Source organism: Patella vulgata, chromosome 2 (genome assembly GCF_932274485.2).
Source record: "Patella vulgata chromosome 2, xgPatVulg1.2, whole genome shotgun sequence".
Lineage (NCBI taxonomy): Eukaryota > Metazoa > Mollusca > Gastropoda > Patellidae > Patella > Patella vulgata.
In genome coordinates, this window is record NC_065880.2 from 61,199,981 (window position 1) to 61,220,546 (window position 20,566).

At 37.5% G+C, this 20,566-nt stretch overlaps 1 protein-coding gene and 1 long non-coding RNA gene across 5 annotated transcripts in view; one reads left to right on the forward strand and one right to left on the reverse strand.

The window, feature by feature from the left end:
• The window catches only part of LOC126811227 (centrosomal protein 43), a 361,417-nt gene that overhangs the window by 316,911 nt on the left and 23,940 nt on the right, over positions 1–20,566 (forward strand). The gene's annotated exons all lie outside the window — the stretch shown is intronic.
• The window catches only part of LOC126811291 (uncharacterized), a 46,219-nt gene continuing 42,835 nt past the window's right edge, over positions 17,183–20,566 (reverse strand). The window contains exon 6 of the long non-coding RNA XR_007675524.2: positions 17,183–17,343. This is a non-coding gene — a long non-coding RNA (uncharacterized LOC126811291). The remainder of the gene's footprint in view (positions 17,344–20,566) is intronic.

Below are 20,566 nucleotides of genomic sequence, written 5' to 3' on the forward strand. Positions count from 1 at the left end.
TTACGTTTTTGACGAAATATATTACTTTCGATTTCTTATTTTATGCGCAGACTCTTTTAACTGGTCACATCAGTGCGATGTAACTAGCATGGCTGATTAAACTAGCCTACTGCACCGTTAAAAAAATTAGCACTAGCAGACGACTATTATTGCTATTTTAACTATTTTTATCATGTCCCTTTTGAACAATTTTCGCCGGGAATCTAAGGGTAATCCCCAAGAATTTATAAATATCGTAATATGAATCCGTTTTATTTCTTCGAAATCAGGAGGCCTAAATTTCTTGCAATAATTTCCTGAAGTATTGCCCCTAATTGTACGAAAAATCGCGTTTTTAGTTTGTGGACCCTATAGCGGTCATAATTTTTATACGTCCACATGAAATTGTCGTCGCCCCTGTCCGTCCGTCCGTCCACAATTTGTTTGTGGACACTCTACAGGTCACAATTCTTATCCTATTTTGACGAAACTTGAAATACAAATTTATCTCCAAAAGATCTTGGTTGCTTTCGATATTGGCATATATCGGATTGAAACTTTATGGGTTATGGCCCCTATTTGTATGAAAAATCACGTTTTTAGCTTGTGGACCCTATAGAGGTCACAATTTTTATCCAATTTTGTTGAAACTTGAAATGTAAGTTTATAACCCAAAGATCTCGGTTCCTTTTAATATTTGCGCATATCGGACCGTAACTTCCTGAATTATGGCCCCTGATTGTACGAAAAATCGCGTTTTTAGCTTGTGGACCCTTTAGAGGTCATAATTTTTATCCGATTTAAAAAAAACGTATTATTATATCACCGTTACACCCTAAGGACGACTGAGTACGAATTTCGTGAAAATCGGCCCAAAATTGACAGACAAAATGGCCGCCGTTCGTTCTCAAATAGAGTAAAAATACGGTATATGAAGGTTGTTGACCCTATAGAGGTCACAATTTTTCACCAATTTTGTTGAAACTTGAAATGTATGTTTATAACCCAAAGATCTTGATTCCTTTCGATATTCGCGCATATCGGACTGTAACTTCCTGAATTATGGCCCCTGATTGTACGAAAAATCGCGTTTTTAGCTTGTTCTCTATCCATCTCTCGAAAATGTGGGCGTATCCTGCCTGGCAGCCGCTGGTCTAATTTTGTAAAGCCAACTGGTATATTGTCATCAGTATTACCTACTACATCGTCTTCCATTGATCTGAAATCCATCCACAGTTAGACAACTCTATACCAACACTTAGTAACAATTGCTATTGAAGGTAAGATGCACAATTTACGCATCGTGGCACATTTTCATAAATTTAATAAATGTGAAACGGTGAGTGCGCGTCTTTTTAGTAATCATGCAGAAATATATTTCGGTAGTAGAAAAATTAGTTTTTGCTGGATTTACTCTCTATATTCCCGTGAATATTCATATTGTGCGCTGACCGCTGAGTATTTATAAATGACGACATTAAATTCGCCTTTCCGTATATGATAGATTATGGTTCATATTTTTATTTTATTAAATGCAACTTTATATATATGGTTACACACTACAAAAGACACATGAGAGAAATGTAGATCATAGTGAGCACACACCCTTATCTAAAGACCTGTCTTTAATTATACAAAGACCTGCGTAAAACACACGGTCGAATGATAAATCGCATGGTAAAACAGTTTTACTTCCAAAATTTTGATTTAACACGTACGTGTCTGATAAAGCCTGTTGCTTCTTGATTATACTCCTTTTGGTGCAGTTATTGCAATTAGCGAGAAAACACGCCAATTAAACAATACACGCCATTGACATTCATTTTTTTACCGGTCTTTTAATTAACACACCTCTACAAAAAACGCACCGTCGCACAGTTTTTCACCCCTAGTGTTAATTAACTCACCTCTCAGACAGTTTTTCACCCTTGTTAATTAACGCACCTTATTTACAATTTTAACGCGGTAATAACGAGTAATAGTCAGGAAATTAATTTTCTTTCGATAGACGTACAGATAACGCCCAAGACATAATTTTCTATAAGGGTTGTGCACAGATTTACCTCTTAGTAGTTCTCAGTGCTGGCTTACGCATATCATTACATATGTTTTGTTAAACCTATTTCCTCAATGAAATCCCAGATAAGCTGAGAGGTCCAGTATCTATCATCTGGCGGTGGAGAAAGGAGAGAGTTGAGACAATGTGTCCTTCCCTTCCCTATCAGTTTGTCAATCATTTAGTTGATTGCAGTCGATTAGTAGGTGTAAAGTGGTTGCAATGGGTCAACACGGGGATTTGATGGGTGTAGGCTTTGACTACATCTATTGTTTTGAGCCTTCTGATGAGTTTGCTTATTTTGATTTAGGGATATTTAATGTAAACCTTGTCTACAAGATTGCTATCTATTTGATAGCGATGGGTGTTTTCTTATTTTAGACTGGATATCCATGCATTTTTAATCTTCTCTTTTGCTATGCTTGCAAATTCCTGACTGCTATATTCTAAATTGTATATTTCATTTAGTGACAAACCCTCCTTCGCTAGCGTGTCGGCCTGTTTGTTGCCAAAGATGTTGACGTGGGAAGGGATCCATGCAAGGATCACCTCCCTCCCACTGGTTTTAATTTTATGAATGTGGTCCCTGACTTGGTGGGTTAGGATCTATAGATTTGATGCTAGAGTCAGACAGGATTACAGCTTTTTGGTGCGTTTGCATAGCTAGCCATTCCAGTGCAGTTTTAATGGCCATCAGTTCTGTGGTGTACACAGAACAGTGTTCTGGTAGCCTTTTCCTGATGTTCAGCTTTACTTTGGGTATGTATATGCCGTATCGTATTGCTCCCTTTGTAGAATCTTTTGAACCATCTGTAGGGTGCCCAGTGGCCGAAACTTTTCCCTACTAAAAGTTGTACTCGATACGTTGAATGTGCACGCTTCAGTGGCGTAACTCTAATTGATTTATTTAATATGAATTAATAATTTTAACTTTTGGTTTAAATTCACATATTAATAAAATTCATACGGTCATGTAGATATCATAAAATTGTTTCTAACTTGTTCGGTTGCCGAGATATAGACGGTTTTCTAAAAGTCACTTTTGAAGGTTTTGGGTCCATTAAAGTGTGAATTATTTTTCGATTTTCATAAAATTTTCATCATGTGATACCTAATGTCAAAGACGATGTTAAAAAACTAATTTAACATTTCTAGTATCACCGGAAGTAATGTCATTTTGGCAAAAACTGTATTTTTAGCCTTCAAAACAGATATTTTATTCAAATGGGTCTGATTTGTAACGTTTTATATGATTCCAATCAACAAATAGAATGAACCCATACGATCATACAGATACCACAAAATGGTTACAGAGAAATAGACGATTTTCCACAAGTCACTTTTCAAGGTTTTTGGTCTATAAAAGTGGCAATTATTATTCGATTTAAATAAAATTTTCACCATGTAATGCCTTATGCAATTTCTGATTTCATAAAACTAATTGAACATTTTCATTATCACCGGAAGTACTGTACACTTACATGTAACAAATTTATAAAATGAATTGATATTGCTGGATTTGGTTGATTCTGCGTCCATTTTATTTGATGTGTACAATGCTTATGTGGAAACATGGTTAATGGTTTCATTGGTACCAGAAGTGCCATATGTTTAAGGGTAACGTGGCATTGGTGAAACCCGTCATTACTGCATCGCAGTTCTAGTTGTATTTTTCAAGTTATACTTGTTTAAGATGTCATTTGCCCAAATGTCACGGGCCTGGTGATTTTCCTAAAACCTATTCGTTGAAATTTTCTGAGGCAGTTGTATGTTGGGTATCTTTGTTTTAGAGTTTGCAGTTTACCAATATTTGAGTGAGAGTTCCTCAGGCCTGAGATCAAGTGGAAGCTCTCCCATTTCGTGTAAAAGGGCAACTGTTTTTGTTCCTATGGCTGCTCTAGTTGCCAGTCTTATGGCTTTGTTTTATATTTTGTCTAGCCTACTTAGTTGACTATCGCCCGCGTTGGCATACGCCAGATATCCGTTGTCGATAACCGAGCGGATGAGTGATCTGTATATAAGCATTAGAGTACTTCTGTTGGCGTCCCCAGTGAGGCCCTCTTATGTATTTCATCATGTTGAGCGTTTTGGATGTGCAACTTATTATGCCATCGATATGCGGCTTCCAAGTTAGTCATGAGTCAAACGTCATGCCAAGAAATTTGACCTCTGTTTTGAATTCAATTTTTGTGTCATTTAGGTTTAAATCAATTTTCCTATTGCTGTCGGTCGAATGGAACAGCATTGCTACTGTCTTTCCCTCTGATATTTTGAAGCCCCAGTCATTTGCCCACTTTGAAATTTGTTCTAGAGTATATTGAAGTGATTGTTTAATTTTAACTATGCCCTTAGATGCTTTCCAGAACGAGCTGTTGTCTGCGAATAGCGCCAATTCTGTGTCCTTCCCTCCATAGCTTTTGGGAGATCATTTATCATGATGTTAAATAGTATTGGACTGATAACGGACCCTTGCAGCGTTCCGTTTTCCATTTTGAACTTTTCACTCATGCAATTTCCTACTTGAACCCTGATATGCCTATTTTTCAGAAAATTCTCTATCCACCTATACATTCGGCCTTTGACTTTTGCGTTGTGGAGTCATAGGTGTACGAGCTGGGGGGTTGGGGCTGGGGGGGGTGGGGGCAGCCCCCCCCCCCCCATTTTGGGCACCAAATGCTTGGAAAATTTGGGCACACAATTGTACTTTGTAAAAGTTGTATAAAATAATATTGCGTTCTTGAAAGTGTCCAATTTAACAGCGAATTTATTATTATTATGTAACATACTAAGAACCTAACTACATTTTTGGGCACCAACCACCACCGCTCCCCCGTCAAAAATTTCCCCGTATGCCTATGTGTGGAGTCTATGCAAAAGCTTTAGTCATATCAACAAAAATTACACAGAGATATTGTTTGGCTGTGAATGCCTTGGAAATGTCATGTTGCAGTCTAATGACATGGTTTGCAGTAGACCTGTTGGAGTGATAACCACTTTGCTGATTTGTGATGACGTTATTACCACAGAGTAAAAATACACAGAGTGGCGACTCGCATTACGGCCCATAGAAACACAGCGACGCGCAATGCATCTTGGGAATTGTCTGTAATAAACACACACTGACAGTTCGCTCAACGACGTTACAATATCTATATCGATGAACTAAATCTGTTTAATTTTGTAGTTTTATAGTATTTTCGGTAACAAAACTACTGAGAATTATCACATACAATCATAATCCTTATACGGCATTTAGTAACTGAACATATGATATAAAACACAAATTTATATGGAACTTGTTGAAACGTGGTGTGAAATAAACCCAGTGATTGCTTTCCATATAAATTTGTGTTTTATATACAATCATAATATGTTAGTTGTGTGTGTGTTTCGGGAATTTATAAAACATGATTCATATTTTTAAAACATGCATAAAGCGTGGTACGGCCCGAAATGAAGTGAGACTGAGACGAGAGACGGCATTTGTGATGGTTTACGAATTGGTCTATTTAAGGCCGTAAATTATTGTTGATTTTTAAGAGGTTTTATTAACTTTGAAACTATTCCACCAAATACTTGTTTTTTCCATTCCTAGATTTGAAATTTAATTTCCATACACCTTAAAATGGGCCATTTCAAAATGTCAAAGTACCAGGCCCTTTTTTGGATAAGGCCTAGCTATTTTACTCAACATCAACATGACTTATTTTTCTCCCAAAGAAAAATTCCTTTGTCTTCTAGAGCTTATTACTGTGTACTTCTCTTCTTTATGTTATCTTCATAAAGTAAGCTTTCATTAAAATATATAGAGGATATTTGTCATTTTAGAGTAAATAAAATATTTTATTTCATCGAGAAGCAAGAAAACCTATATTTTCACGAATGCGTAGCTTAGAGATGAAATAAAATATGTTATTCACGACAAAACGACAAATGTTCTATATATTTTATGATTTTACAACCATTTTAGGTAAAAACAACATGGACTACTTTTTCCGCTTGGACAACGCGGGGGGTTAGACCGCTTTACATCTTTATCTGCTTCTGGTGTGTCGGCCATATTGTTTTCATAATTTTGTCACTAAAAAGTGTTTTACTGGGCGTGTGTGGATTATTACATTTTTCAGGACATGTTACTTTTACTGATATCGATGTGTTTATTGAAATACATGTAAGTCTAGCGATGTAAAATCATGCCACGAGTCTTGACAGCAACACTTACATGAGCTCGACTCAACGACTTGAACTAGTGACCGTGCGTGGTGAGTTGTGACTCCAGAAAACAAAACAAAGTAGTCCCAGTGGCCAGTGAAATAACAAGTTTTATTTCACTGCTAGCCAGTGGAATAACACTTTTATTTCACTGATAAAATGTGGTATTCCAATACGGATCATAAAATAAAAAATAATAATTTAAGAATATTAAAATGGAATTTCAAATAGGCATATAACGTTTTCCAATAAACGGATTTGAGCCGTTGGTTGTTTTCCAAGATAAAATACCTTTGGCTCCAACGTTGACTCACCGTGTGCTTTTTATGATTTTTATACGCCCACATTTTCATGTGGACGTATATTGTTGTCGCCCCTGTCCGTCCATCCACAATTTGTTTGTGGACTCTCTACAGGTCACAATTCTTGTCTGATTTTGACGAAACTTGAAATATAGGTTTATCCCCAAAAGATCTCGGCTGCTTTCGATATTGTCATGTATTGGATCGAAACTTCATGACTTATGGCCCCTGTTTATACGAAAAATCACGTTTTAGCTTGTGGACCCTATAGAGGTCACAATTTTTATCAGATTTTGTTGAAACTTGATCAAAGTAAATTCATATTTCATGTTTTTTATTCATGGTAGGGTATTGTGAATTCACGTGTCTATACCACTTTGTCACCATGGGGTGCACAAAAAAAAAAAATATATTTGACTTAAAAATGAAATATTAGTAAGGCTCATGATAATTATTTAATAATTAAATATTCCGTTTTGGCTACTTAAATAACGAAATAGTTGAATTGGCCGGAGAAAAACCATTTCAGTAGCTCACACGTAATTAACACGTGCTCTATAGAAAACACACTGACCTGGATAATTTTGAGTTGTAATACAATAACTTTGAAATGAAGATAAATATATAATAATCCATGGCATATATCTCACATTTTTTTGGGTTTTAGACCATCTCTTACGGAATTGCGGGCCGCAGAATTGTGACGTAAATCCTAATAATGTACATGTATAACTAAATGACTAACGGATAACTAACTTCACGGCTAGCGACACTAGCGCCCCCTAGAATAAGGTCGTGTATAAGAGTAATCGTATATACACGACATTTCTTCTACACGTGGAATTATCAATATTGCTGCACAATAGAACTGGAATACGTATTTTTCTTAATTGTTCGGTAAGCAAGTTAACTAATCTCTAGATTTTATTTCAACAATTTCCACAAGGCCGTAATACCGCTATAAACATTTTAAAATGCATTTTTCTCCCAACACGTACGTTGTTGAGGACTTAAGACAAGTTACATAATTTCTATGCTTTTTTTTATTTTATATGACAGTTGGTTGGATTCGAAGAGCAATACTTCATATCAATTGCCCTTTTTCGAAGATCATAATAACCTTGTTTACATTGTGCCTGACCGTAATAGCGGTAAACGGCTTTGTTGTTGAAAATTCTTATGACACGTGGACAATATGTGAATGATTAACAATGGGCCGCTTCACGCTGTTGATTAGATTCCCACTTATCAATTAACATTTATTGTTCTACTACCAGACACTCATCATTAATTATCAACACAACACTCAGTATAATCTGTTGACGACTATATATACAACTCTATAACACCAATCACGAGATTGGCTTCTAGACGACGTGCATTCTTGTATAGTTACACAGTGAAGGTCGATCGTAGCCATGTTTGAAATTGTTTTTTTTTTTAAAAAAGACCCTTTTTCCGGCGTGCAAAATGACCGTTAGGTCAGATCTAGGAACGGTCATTTTCCATAGCCGTAGGTCTCGACCGGCATATACGGCCGACGTGGAACCCATGTTGTGGACCCTGTATAGGTCACAATTTTAATTAGATTTTGATGAAACTTGAAATACATGTTTATAATCTAAAGATCATGGTTCCTTTCGATATTCACGCATATCGGACCGTAACGTCCTGAATTATGGCCCCTAATTGTACGAAAAATCACTTTTTTAACTTGTGGACCCTATAGAGGTCATAATTTTTAATCAATTTAAAAAAAAGTATTATTATATCACCGTTACACCCTATGGAAGGTTGAGTTCGAATTTGATGAAACTCAAAATGCATGTTTATAACCCAAAGATCTTGGTTCCTTTCGATATTTGCGCATATCAAATTGTAACTTCATGAATTATGGCCGTTGATTGTAGGAAAAATCACTTTCTTTTTAGCTTGTTCTCTATCCATCTCTTGAAAATGTGGGCGTATCCTGCCTGGCAGCCGCTGGTTGTGTTAGGCTTTCATTTTTAAAAAATAAAATAATTAAAGACCACGTAAGATCAAAAATCTAAATTGCATGTATGTATATCCCATGGTTACTATATCAACTCTACGGCAAGTTCACACCAATCTGATTAAAATTAAGTCCGCTGTTAATGTTTAAGTATCCGACACGCCAAAACGCTTTTCGATTTTTCAGTTACGACCTTAATCCGGTTGATTGGCTGGTGACGTCACAGGCACTACACATAGGATATACATTATCTATACAATATCTCACTGTCTGTACAATATAGCACTATCAATACACACGGCAAGTTGACAAGCGTCTATTGACGGTCCAATTACCACGTGACTGGCCTAATCATAATCACCGAATTATCGTCTTTCATTGGTACAGATTAGACATTTGTGATTGGAATATTTTAGAGTGAATTTAAAATGCCGAAACATGCCGTAGATCTATTTAAGCTGCCTTTGTTTAACTAGGCCATGTGTCAAATGAAGATGGCTCAAGAAATTAGCACATTTACCGATAATTTGGATAACCCCGTAATACTTGATATCCCAAACTTAAGTACAGAAATACAAATGGTGCCAGTCATTTGTCGATATATTCATTATTAGCTATATATAATAATAACCATTTCTATACATAAAGAACAACTACAGTGAATATGGAATTTTCCGATGACTATGCATAACATGTACAATAGATCGCACCCATTTCTCTGCCAATCAACGCTTTGTATCATATTATCATGTAAAACGGGTGTAGTAAATGAGGTTAAACTTCGCCGCGCAAATTGCACCGATGTTAGACATTATAACCTAATCGTATCAAAAACGTTAATCCATCCATCAATTAAATGTTTTCCGATGACTATGCATAACATGTACAATAGATCGCACCCATTTCTCTGCCAATCAACGCTTTGTATCATATTATCATGTACTACGGGTGTAGTAATTGAGGTTAAACTTCGCCGCGCAAATTGCACCGATGTTAGACATTATAACCTAATCGTATCAAAAACGTTAATCCATCCATCAATTAAATGTTGTTTAAATGCCAATCAACAAATAATACGAGGCTACTTGATTACAAAAACACCGGTGAGCAATAATTATTGGGTATATAGTAATTTTAAACAACTTATTAGTAAAACTTAATTCTTCTATACAATCAATGTGTGTGTGTATGATTCTACCATTAGTTCGTTCGTGAGGTATTACGCACACGTTCCACTTAGAGTGATGTCTTTGATCTGGCCGGCGTAAAAAAAGATAATTACCTAATCAACATTCTTAATCCCACTAACCCTCACTGCTAACACCAACGTGTAAATTAATTTATGACCCAGGCCTGTATAACTTTTATAGTCAGATTGATTAATTAATGACAGATATTAACGACACTACACTTTATGTGGAAAAGTGAAGTGCTCGCAGTAAAAACCACACAGCTGGACCCGTATATTATTTACATATTAAAAGTGTTCGTCCAATAAGTTCCATATTGTAAAAAATTAATTAAGAGTTCAAGACTTCAAAGTTTAAAAGTAGTAGGCACTCTAAATTGGATCTTAAATTAAAATGAATTACAAAACAAATTATTCCGTAGTCAATTTTTTAATTTAATTAGGGGGCTTAAGTAATCCTTCAGGCGTTAAAGAATACACACGCCGGCTGTATATAGGTAATTAAGGAATAAACATTCCGAATATGCATTCGGTCACTGTGACGTCACTGGCGTCTGAGGGGATTAAGAGTGTTTTCGATAATTGGCAAAGTCGTTTTTACGGAAGGTCTATTTTTACGACTTTGAGTGAAGATAACTGAATTAATTTTAACCAGATTGGCGTGAACTTGCCGTAAAGTGGATTTAGTAACCATTGGCTACACCTATCTCAAAGTTTCCAGGCACATCTTATGTGCACTTTAAAGATATTAAAATTCTATTTTACATAAGCCTATAACATTTTTCAATAAACATTATTTGATTTGATTGGTTTCTCTTTTTACAAACAAGTATAAACCAAAAACAACTTGAGAATGAATATTTTGCATTTTTCTCTGGGTGTCATGTAATGTTTAGTCGGCCTTTATTATAGGACCCCCAATACTATGAAATTGTCCATTTTACACTACTGCACAAGAATATATTAAATTATTATAAATCTGAAGTTTGCTCTAAATATCCATGCCATTAGGTCTGGTCTGTGTTCAGAGTTACTTTTATTTTGTGATTTTTTGTCAACTGATTATTTAGAAATAGAAAATTTAATTTATACTGTGTTCTATTATGGAATTATCTGCCATACAAACTGAAGTTAACCATTACAGCATAATAGATAATCACAGAGTAAATTAAAATTATATTTTGAATTACTGAATGGTTTAAAATTATTGATAGTGCTTCAGCAAATATTTTATTGGGCGGATTAAGGCCTACCAGTAAAAGGGGAAATTTGATTTTGAATAGCATAACAGTATTTTTGTAATTTTAGAATAACGTGTAGTTGTGATTTTTAAAAGATCAAACTTTAAATAGTAAGCTTTACCCATTAAGTCTGAACTAGCTGCACATGTTCTTTTTACATTCTATAATAGGCCTACGTACCGCAAGTCTACTGAATAAAATAAATTTAGATTCATATGTTATTTTCATATTGCAGCTATATAGCAAGCGATAGGAACTGTCAGCGGACATAGTCCGATCAGAGACAGTTCCTAAAGGAGCTAGAGCCAAGAGTATTTTATCTTGGAAAACAACCAACGGCTCAAATCTGTTTATAATTGGAAAACGTTATAGGCCTATTTGAAATTCAATTTTAATATTCTTAAATTATTATTTTATATTTTAATGGAAGCTTACTTTATTAACATAACATAAATAAGAGAAGCACACAGTAATAAGCTCTAGAAGAATTCTTTGGGGGGGGGGGGAAATAAATAATGTTGATATAGGCCTTATCCAAAAGAGGGCGTGGCACTTTAACATTTCCATTTTAAGGTGTATGGAAATTACATTTGAAATCTAGAAATCGAAACTACAAGTATTTGGTGGATTAGTTTTAAAGTTAATAAAAACCTTTAAAAATCGACAAAAATTTACAGCCTAGACCAATTCGTAAACCGTCACAATTATTGCTGTCTTTCACTTCAGTCCGGGCCGTCCCACGCTGTGTTTATCCATGTTTTAAAAATATGAATCATGTTTTATAAATTCCCGAAACACACACACAACTAACATATGATTGTATGTGATAATTCTCAGTAGTTTTGTTACCGAATATACTATAAAACTACGAAATTAAAGAGATTTGGTTATTTTTACTCAGTGATGTTTAGTGACATTACAGACAAACCCCAAGATGCAGTGCGCGTCCTACTTTGTATGCAAATGAAGCAGTCGCCACTCTGTGTATTTTTACTCTGTGTCATTACTTTCTCAGAAGTACTTGAGTCTGTTCGTAATAACCATTTCTAACGTCTTGCATAGAGTTGACGTAAGACTGGCAGGACGGTAGGATGTTGTTTCATTTCTGTCCTTATTATGTTTATGCAGAGGAACAACTGAAGCAGTCTTCCATTCCTGTGGGGTTTTTCATTGGGACCATAAGAGATCTGATTCGTCATCTTTATCTTCGTGCACTATTTTGCTCATATAAGAACTTATTTTTGTTTGCCGTAAAGGCATCATTGTGCAGGCTGTTGCTACAGCTGTCTGCATGTCTGACATAGTAAGTTTGCCTTGTGCATACTGTTTAAGGCAGTTTTATTTTTATAAGTGAGTAAAAGTATATTTTGTCTTACTTTCTTTCCTGTGATGCCTGATATCTTGTTCCATACCGTTTTCATCCTCGTTCTATCGTTGAGAGAACTACAGAAGTTTTGCCAATTTTCTTCCTTAGTCTGGTTGATTTCTTTCTCCGCAGAAAGTTTGGCCTCGAAGTAGTCTGATTATGATTCACTTCATTTTTATACGCCCACATGGAAATGTGGTCGTATATTGCCGTCGCCCCTGTCCGTCTGTCCGTCCGTCAGTCGTCCACAATTTCTTGTGAACACTCTACAGACTACATTTATCATCTGATTGTTTTGAAATTGATATATGTTGTTTGCATTAGTGAGATGAAGAAGCCTATTTAATTTCAATAACTTTAATTTCTTCTGGAGCTATGGCCCTTATTTCACTTTGTTGCACCTTGTGAACGCTCTAACGTCTAAAGTTATCTGCCGATCTGTATGAAATTTATATGTGTCATTTGAATTAGTAAAAAGAAGAATCCTATTGAATTTCAGCAATTTCCGTTAATTACATCTAGAGTTATGGCCCTTGTTTCACTTTGATGAATCTTAGGAATGCTCCAATGACAACAGTTATCATCCGATCTGTTTGAAATTGATATACATCATTCAAATTAGTGCAACGAAGAAGCCTATTGAATTTCAACAATTTCCGTTAATTACGCCATGATTTATGGCCCTTGTTTCACTTTGTTATACCTTGTTATTATCCGATCTGTATGAAATTTATATGTATTAGAAAAAAGGAACACGCCTATTGAGTTTCAACAAATTTCCGTTAATTGTCCCCCGCCTTTCGAAGAAAGCAGGGGACTATTAAAATGGGTTCGTCTGTCTGTCTGTCCGTCCGTCTGTCTGTCCGTCACACTTTTTGGGACACAATAACTCTCCTTCTAATTGACCTAGAATGTTCAAACTTGGTGTAGGTGTTTATTAGGTCAATGCCTTGATGGAGTTCGAAGATGAGCATTTTCGGCTTAGGGTAAGCAGAGATAAGCAATTTGATTGGTTGATGCTTTGGGACACGATAACTTTAGTTCTAATTAAGTGAGAGAGATGAAACTTGGTGTATAGTTTCATTACATCAATACCTTGACTAAGTTCGATAATGAGCATTTTCTGCTCAGGGTAAGCAGAGCGATAAGCAATTTGATTGGCCGAGACTTTGGAACATAATAACTCTCCTTCTAATTGAGCTATAATGTTCAAACTTGGTGTAGGTGTTTATTAGGTCAATGCCTTGATGGAGTGTGAAGATAAGCATTTTCTGCTTAGGGTAAGCAAAGATAAGCAATTTGATTGGTTGATGCTTCGGGACACAATAACTTTAGTTCCAATTAAGTGAGAGTGATGAAACTTAGTGTATAGTTTCATTACATCAATACCTTGACTAAGTTCGAGGATGAGCATTTTCTGCTCAGGGTAAGCAGAGTGATAAGCAATTTGATTGGCCGAGACTTTGGAACACAATAACCCTCCTTCTAATTGAGCTAGAATGTTCAAACTTGGTGTAGGTGTTTATTAGGTCAATGCCGTGATGGAGTGTGAAGATAAGCATTTTCTGCTTAGGGTAAGCAGAGATAAGCAATTTGATTGGTTGATGCTTTGGGGCACGATAACTTTAGTTCCAATTAAGTGAGAGTGATGAAACTTGGTATATAGTTTCATTACATCAATATCTTGACTAAGTTCGATGATGAGCATTTTCTGCTCAGGGTAAGCAGAGCGATAAGCAATTTGATTGGCCGAGACTTTGGAACACAATAACTCTCCTTGTAATTAAGCTTGAATGTTCAAACTTGGTGTATGGGTTTATGAGGTCAATGCCTTGATGGAGTGCGAAGATCAGCATTTTCTGCTTAGGGTAAGCAGAGATAAGCAATTTGATTGGTTGATGCTTTGGAACACGAAAACTTTAGTTCTAATTAAGTGAGAGTGATGAAACTTGGTGTATAGTTTCATTACATCAATACCTTGACTAAGTTCGATGATGAGAATTTTCTGCTTAAGCTAACGAGCAATAAGCATTTTGATTGGTCAAGACTTTGGAACATAACAACTCTTCTTCTAATTGAGGTAGAATGTTTAAACTTGATGTAGATGTTCGTCTTGACTGAGTTCAATGATTAACATATCGAGCTAAAGCTAAGCAGAGATAAGCAATTTCCTGCTTTGGGACAAGATAACTTTGATTCTATCTGATAGAGAGTGATGAAACTTAGTGTATAGTTGATAATCAGTTTGATTGCTTGATACTTTGGAAAAAAATAGATGTGCAATTAATTAATATGTGTCATCTATTTATTTGGGGATTTCGGCGGGGGACATCAGCCTCACTGTTGGCTTGTTACATCTAGAGTTATGGCCCTTGTTTCACTTTGTTGTTATCACCCAAACTGTATGAAATTCATATGCATCATTTCAATTAGTGAAATGAACAAGCCTATGTTAAACGTTAATGACGTTCAAAGTAGTTAAACACCTAGCACACAGACTTTAAAATATCAAATCATCCCATGCGTTGAATATAAATAGACCAGTGTCTCTATTAATTGTCGGGTTGTGTCTACGGGTTTCTATAGCTTCGCGGATATGTAACAGTTTGCTGGATTTGATATTTCTGGCGAGAATCTGTTGGTCTCTCCATTTTATGGTATGATTAGGGTTTTCCATAATATGCTGAGCTATTGCTGATCTTTCACCTTTCACTAATTGATATTGGGCATTTCGTTTCTACTATAACAAGGTATGACAGCTACTGTCTATCTTATACACGTATATTACATCACGCGGATCTTCCCATCGGTTACCCATCTACGATCCGCCTTTATTAGGTTTTTGAGTGTCATATCACTAGTTAAAACAAGCCAACACTCTCTATCAGATAGAATTAAAGTTATCTTGTCATAAAGCATTGACCAATGAAATTGAACTCAGTCGGGACATTCACCTAATGAACATCTACATCAATTTTAAACATTCTACCTTAATTAAAAACAGAGTTGTTATGTTCCAAAGTCTTGACCAATCAAATTGCTTATTTAGAACTAAAGTTATCATGTTCCAAAGTCTTGACCAATCAAATTGCTTATATAGAACTAAAGTTATCATGTCCCAAAGCATCAACCAATCAAATTACTTATCTCTGCTTACCCTAAGCAAAAACTGCTCATCTTCCAACTCCATCAAGGCATTGACCTAATAAACACCTACACCAAGTTTTAACATTCTAGCCCAATTAGAAGGAGATTTATTGTGTCCCAAAAAGTGGGACGGACAGACAGACAGACGGACAGGGGACAATAACTTCTAAATAAATATTATGAAGTAATAGCTTTTGTGATCGGGCTGTTCTTTTACAGGCACTCGTGTTTCTTTTCTCCTTTTCCCGCCAGTTGTACAGCACTTCTGTTTCCTTCCTCTTTGTCTCGCCACTAAGCTTCGCACAGAATTTCTTCAGACCGCAAAATTTTAACGGTTAAGTTAAGCCCACCACCTCCCCTATCTTCCACCTGCACTCTGTAATTTGGTTTTAGGCTTATTATTTCCATTCGCGGGCTTATTATTTTCATTCAGCCCGGACGGCTTATTATTTTCATTCAATTCAGGAAGTTATGATCCGATATACACACGAATATTGAAAGGAACCAAAATCTTTGGGTAATAAATATGTATTTCAAGTTTCATCAAAATCAGATCAAAATTGTGGCCTCTAGAGGGCCCACAACCTTGATATACCATATATTTACGTTAGTTGCATACGAGGGGTGGCTAATTTGTCCGGCAATTTTGGTCCAATTTATTACATGAAATTCGAACTCGGCCATCATTAAGGTGTAACGGTGATATATTCAAACATTTTTTTTTTTAAATCGGATAAAAATTGCTACCTCTAGAGTGACCACAAGCTAAAAACGTGATTTTTGGTAATGTCAAGGACCATAATTCAGTAAGTTATGATCCGATATGCACGAATATTGAAAGGAACCAAAATGTTTGGGTAATAAATTGTGGCCTCTAGAGGGTCCACATCCTTGATATACCATATATTTAATCTATTTGTGTATGAGGGGCAGCCATTTTGTACGGCAGTTTTGGTCCGATTTTCACGAAATTCGAACTCAACCATCATTAGGCCACTTAAAAAAAATTAGTTGGTGATCGTCCTTTTTTTTTTCAAAAATGTGGGAGGGAGGGAGGTTTTTTTGGGTTGTTTTTTTTTCTTAAATGGATGTATTGAAAACACAATACTTCAGGAATAAAGCTTTTATTTCTTTTTAAACATTCAATCTTCATAAAACGGTAGTTTGCGAGAAATTCAAATCATTTCAATGACAGTCGGTGGCTTTAATATGAATTTAAATAGTTCTTTTTCCTCGTTTCGGAATGGCTTTTTTAAACCAGCACATTCCTGACACTGGGGGTAGTAACCCTCTTTCTGGATTAAACTGTCTTCTCCACCACAATAAAGACAAATGAATTCATACCCTGCCGAGTAATAAAAATATTCAATATCTGAATTACATGCTAAATTGGCCCTAACAGACACCAGTTGGATAACATTATTGTCCTCATCACCATCAATAGCACTACTAAAGGTACTACCACAGCTGTATAGCAACGTTTCCATAAGAGCCTCAAGTCCATCACGCTGTTTCTTTGGTAACTTCCCTTGGCAGTTGGAATTCGATATAAGAGTAGGCCGTAGTGCCGCTGTCCGGGCAAAATTTCCCTCATAGCACACTGTATGGCGTATGCCCGTCTTCATCAGCCCAGGTTAGGAGCAGAACAGTAGGACGTTAAACCCATTTCATTTCATTTCATTTCATTTCATTTCTTTGGTAACTTTTGCTGTGAGTGGAAACGCCATTTTCCGCAGTCCTGACACTGAATGACTGTTCCAACATTCTTGGCAGTTTGGGATGTTGGATTGAAGGGACATTTATGTCCTTTCTCTATAGCAGAACTGGCCGAAGGAAGGTTCTGTTCTGTCGTTTCTACCTGGAATATCCAAAACAAAAAGGTTTTTGAATAGACTTTAGCACCACGTCAGTAAGATCAGGAATAATCAGACGACTCAACTGTGCAGGTCATATTGTAGTTGTTTATTTAAAGAACATGGCGGGCATCATGAGGGTACAAACCAAAATGAGGCAGGCCAAAAGGTGAAGGCCAGGTTACAGTTCAACATTAGTATGGAAACATATAATGGACATAACTAATAAACACGTATGATTAGCAAGCATACTAGCGCGACCACTTTTTCTTTTGTGGAAAATAAAAGTTTATAAAACTGTAACTGTTCATGTATAATAAATGATGATTACATCAGCATTTCGTAGTAGTTTCGTATTCTCTCAGATAAGTTGGTGGACGGCGAGTTCTCACTGGACGTCTGTTTGAACCATTCTGATTCTTGGGTACATCTTGATTGTTGACAGGGCCAGGCTTGTGCGAGGGAGGACTGGAACCAGGCGTATCAGGATGGGTTGAAGGGTCTGGGAGAATCAATTCCGGGGGTATTTCCAACGGAGGTGGTGCAGGCAAAGAAAGGTTGAACATTAGGGGTTTAGGCTGTTGTGTATCCACAGGAGCCTGGACTGGAGGTGGTCTACCAGTAGGTGACTGCATAGGCGTAGCAGTCAAGGAATCGTCGGTATCGCTGTCTGTGTCTAGAAGACTGGAACAGGGGGAAGGGGATGATGGAGGGACCTTGTAACATTCTGTAACCTTTACTTGGTATTCCTTGGAACGGAATTGGGATCCGGCGAACTTTCTAAGAGTACACCATTGACCATCAACGGAGAGTACAAAGTAACGATCACGTGCGTTGTACTTGTTGCCATCACAGGTTAAGTAGACGAGGTCACCCGCTTCAACAGGGCAAGCAGGCGGATGAGGCCTACCCGGATTCTTAGATCTTTCACTGTACGGATGATTGGTAATCCGCTGCTCAAACTGGTCAGATATTAATTTGTCGTCCGACGTCTCAATTTGAAGATTGGTATACTGATCACGTTGGGTCCACATTTCTCGAGATGATAATCCTCTTGAGCGAATCTTAGTGTTAAGATGGGCAGTTGCGACTGTAAGTTCAAGAGGAGTAATAACACCCCCCTCCGGTTTCAGTCGGAGAAGTTCTTCAATGAGTTCCAGAATGGCGCGTTCAGCCACAGGGTTTTTGTTGACATTCTTGGGTCGGCCGATGTCGAGGGATATGTTGTACTGTTGGAGGGTTTCATCATTCTGAAGTCCAGTGAAGGCAGGAGCGGGATCAACCCGGATGGTAACAAGGGCATTAAGGGGAACCATGGGGAGACATAACTGGAGAAGGGCTGTACATAGAGTGCTCTTGCGTTCATCAGGTACATCACAAGTGGTAGTGAATGAGGATACTGTCTCGTGTAAGACGAGGATAAATTGTTTATTCCGTTTCATTACGTCTGCTGCAAATGTTATTCCAAGCCGTTGAGGAGGGGTATCTGAGGTAGACTGCTTTTTGCGTGTTTTAGGGATTTTCGTTAGAGACACACACTGGTGACATCCATCGACTGTTTCGTTAATGGCTCTGTCGTGATCTAAAGCATAAAAGTGGCGATTAAATAGCAGTTTCAGCTGATGCTTCAGTGGGTGGTTGAATCTAATGTGGAGAGATACTAGGAAACCATGGAGGACTGGTCGAGGTAGTAAAGTACAGTTCCGGATGGGTGATAGGGGGTCTTGATGTTTAACTATTAGAAGACCAGATGAGCTAATTGTTGCTACACGTAGGTATCTTTTGACGTCAGGGATGTTAGTTAACTTTTTGGATGGGCGGGTTCCCTGGGTGAGGTGGGCATGGACTCGTCATAGATCAGGACATTCCTGTTGGAATTGTAACCAGGTTGATGGGGTAGTATAGGGTATTCTGGTAGATCCATGTAAGACGTCATCTGCTGATATCGAACAAACTACGCTGGTTTCACATGACTGTAGAAAGTTACACAGTTGACAATTAGGATGGACACAATTTGGGGCATTACGACTGGAAAAGTCTGAAGGCATGTTTACTGACCCTGCAAGATGATTGACAGTAATCTGGTAGCGGCTTACGATCGATAAGAAGGTGGTTACTCTGGAGCTGGCTGAAAATTCTCCTCTACAAAGCTTGGCATAAGCTTGGACACATGGTTTACTGTCAGTCAGAACGGATGTGCGGTGTTTGGACTGGAGAATATAAGGGGCGTAGTGTTTAATTGAAGCAGAAATGGATAAAGCCTCGATTTCACAAGGTATCCAGGTGGTTTCAACTTGGCACTGAAAAAACCTGCCAGGAGTAAGGAGCCGTTCCGAGAGACATACAGGGTAGCTCCGAGGCCAGGTGATGTGGTTACTGGTGTGAAGGCCTTGTTGGGCTGTTCTAAAAGCAGCTGACAAGTCGTCATTCCAAGCTATCTTGTCTTTTGAATCTTTACCAGCGATGTAGTCCTCCAGTGGCGTAAGGTAGCTGGCACAATCCTTGATAACCTTGTCAAGAATCTTGTACGCACCAATGAATGAGCGCATAGCCTTTACATTGGAGGGAAGTTCACATGTGCTGAGGGTAGAAATTTTGTGGGGAGTTGCATGGATGGTTCCATTAGACCAAATCCATCCTAGTATGGTTGTAGACTGGGGGCAAATAACTGTCTTCTTAGGTGAAAGTTTCAGGTTACCTTTGTCTAAGAGCTGCAATAACCGCTTCCATGTAGCAAGTAGTTCAGTTGGGGTTGAACCACCACAGTACAGGTCGTCGGCCAATTTGGCTACAACACCTTCTGCTAGGAGGTCACCCAACACGGGGACATTAGTTCTTCCAAGGCAGTTTCTGATCCAGGCATGCCCATGGCAGAACGGCAATAAACTCGTACACCCTTGAAAGGGGTGGCCACACCACAATACTTTAGCGAGGAATGTGATAATGGAATCTGATAGAACGCCTTGATAAGGTCTGTTTTAATGATGTAGTTCCACTGGGCAATGGTATGTAGGGTACTTTCGACATCTGGCATCAGGGAGGGTTGCGGTTTGCTGTATTGTCCGACTTCGCCGAAGGCGGTCACTAGTTGGAAATCACCGTCAGGCTTTTTGATTACACCAAGGGCCTCTAGTTCATCAAACTTTGCTTGAAGTTCAGACATCTTATTACGAGCATATTGGGGCATTCTACCTTTCCTTTGAGGGGGGAGTACCGGGCCCATATTTA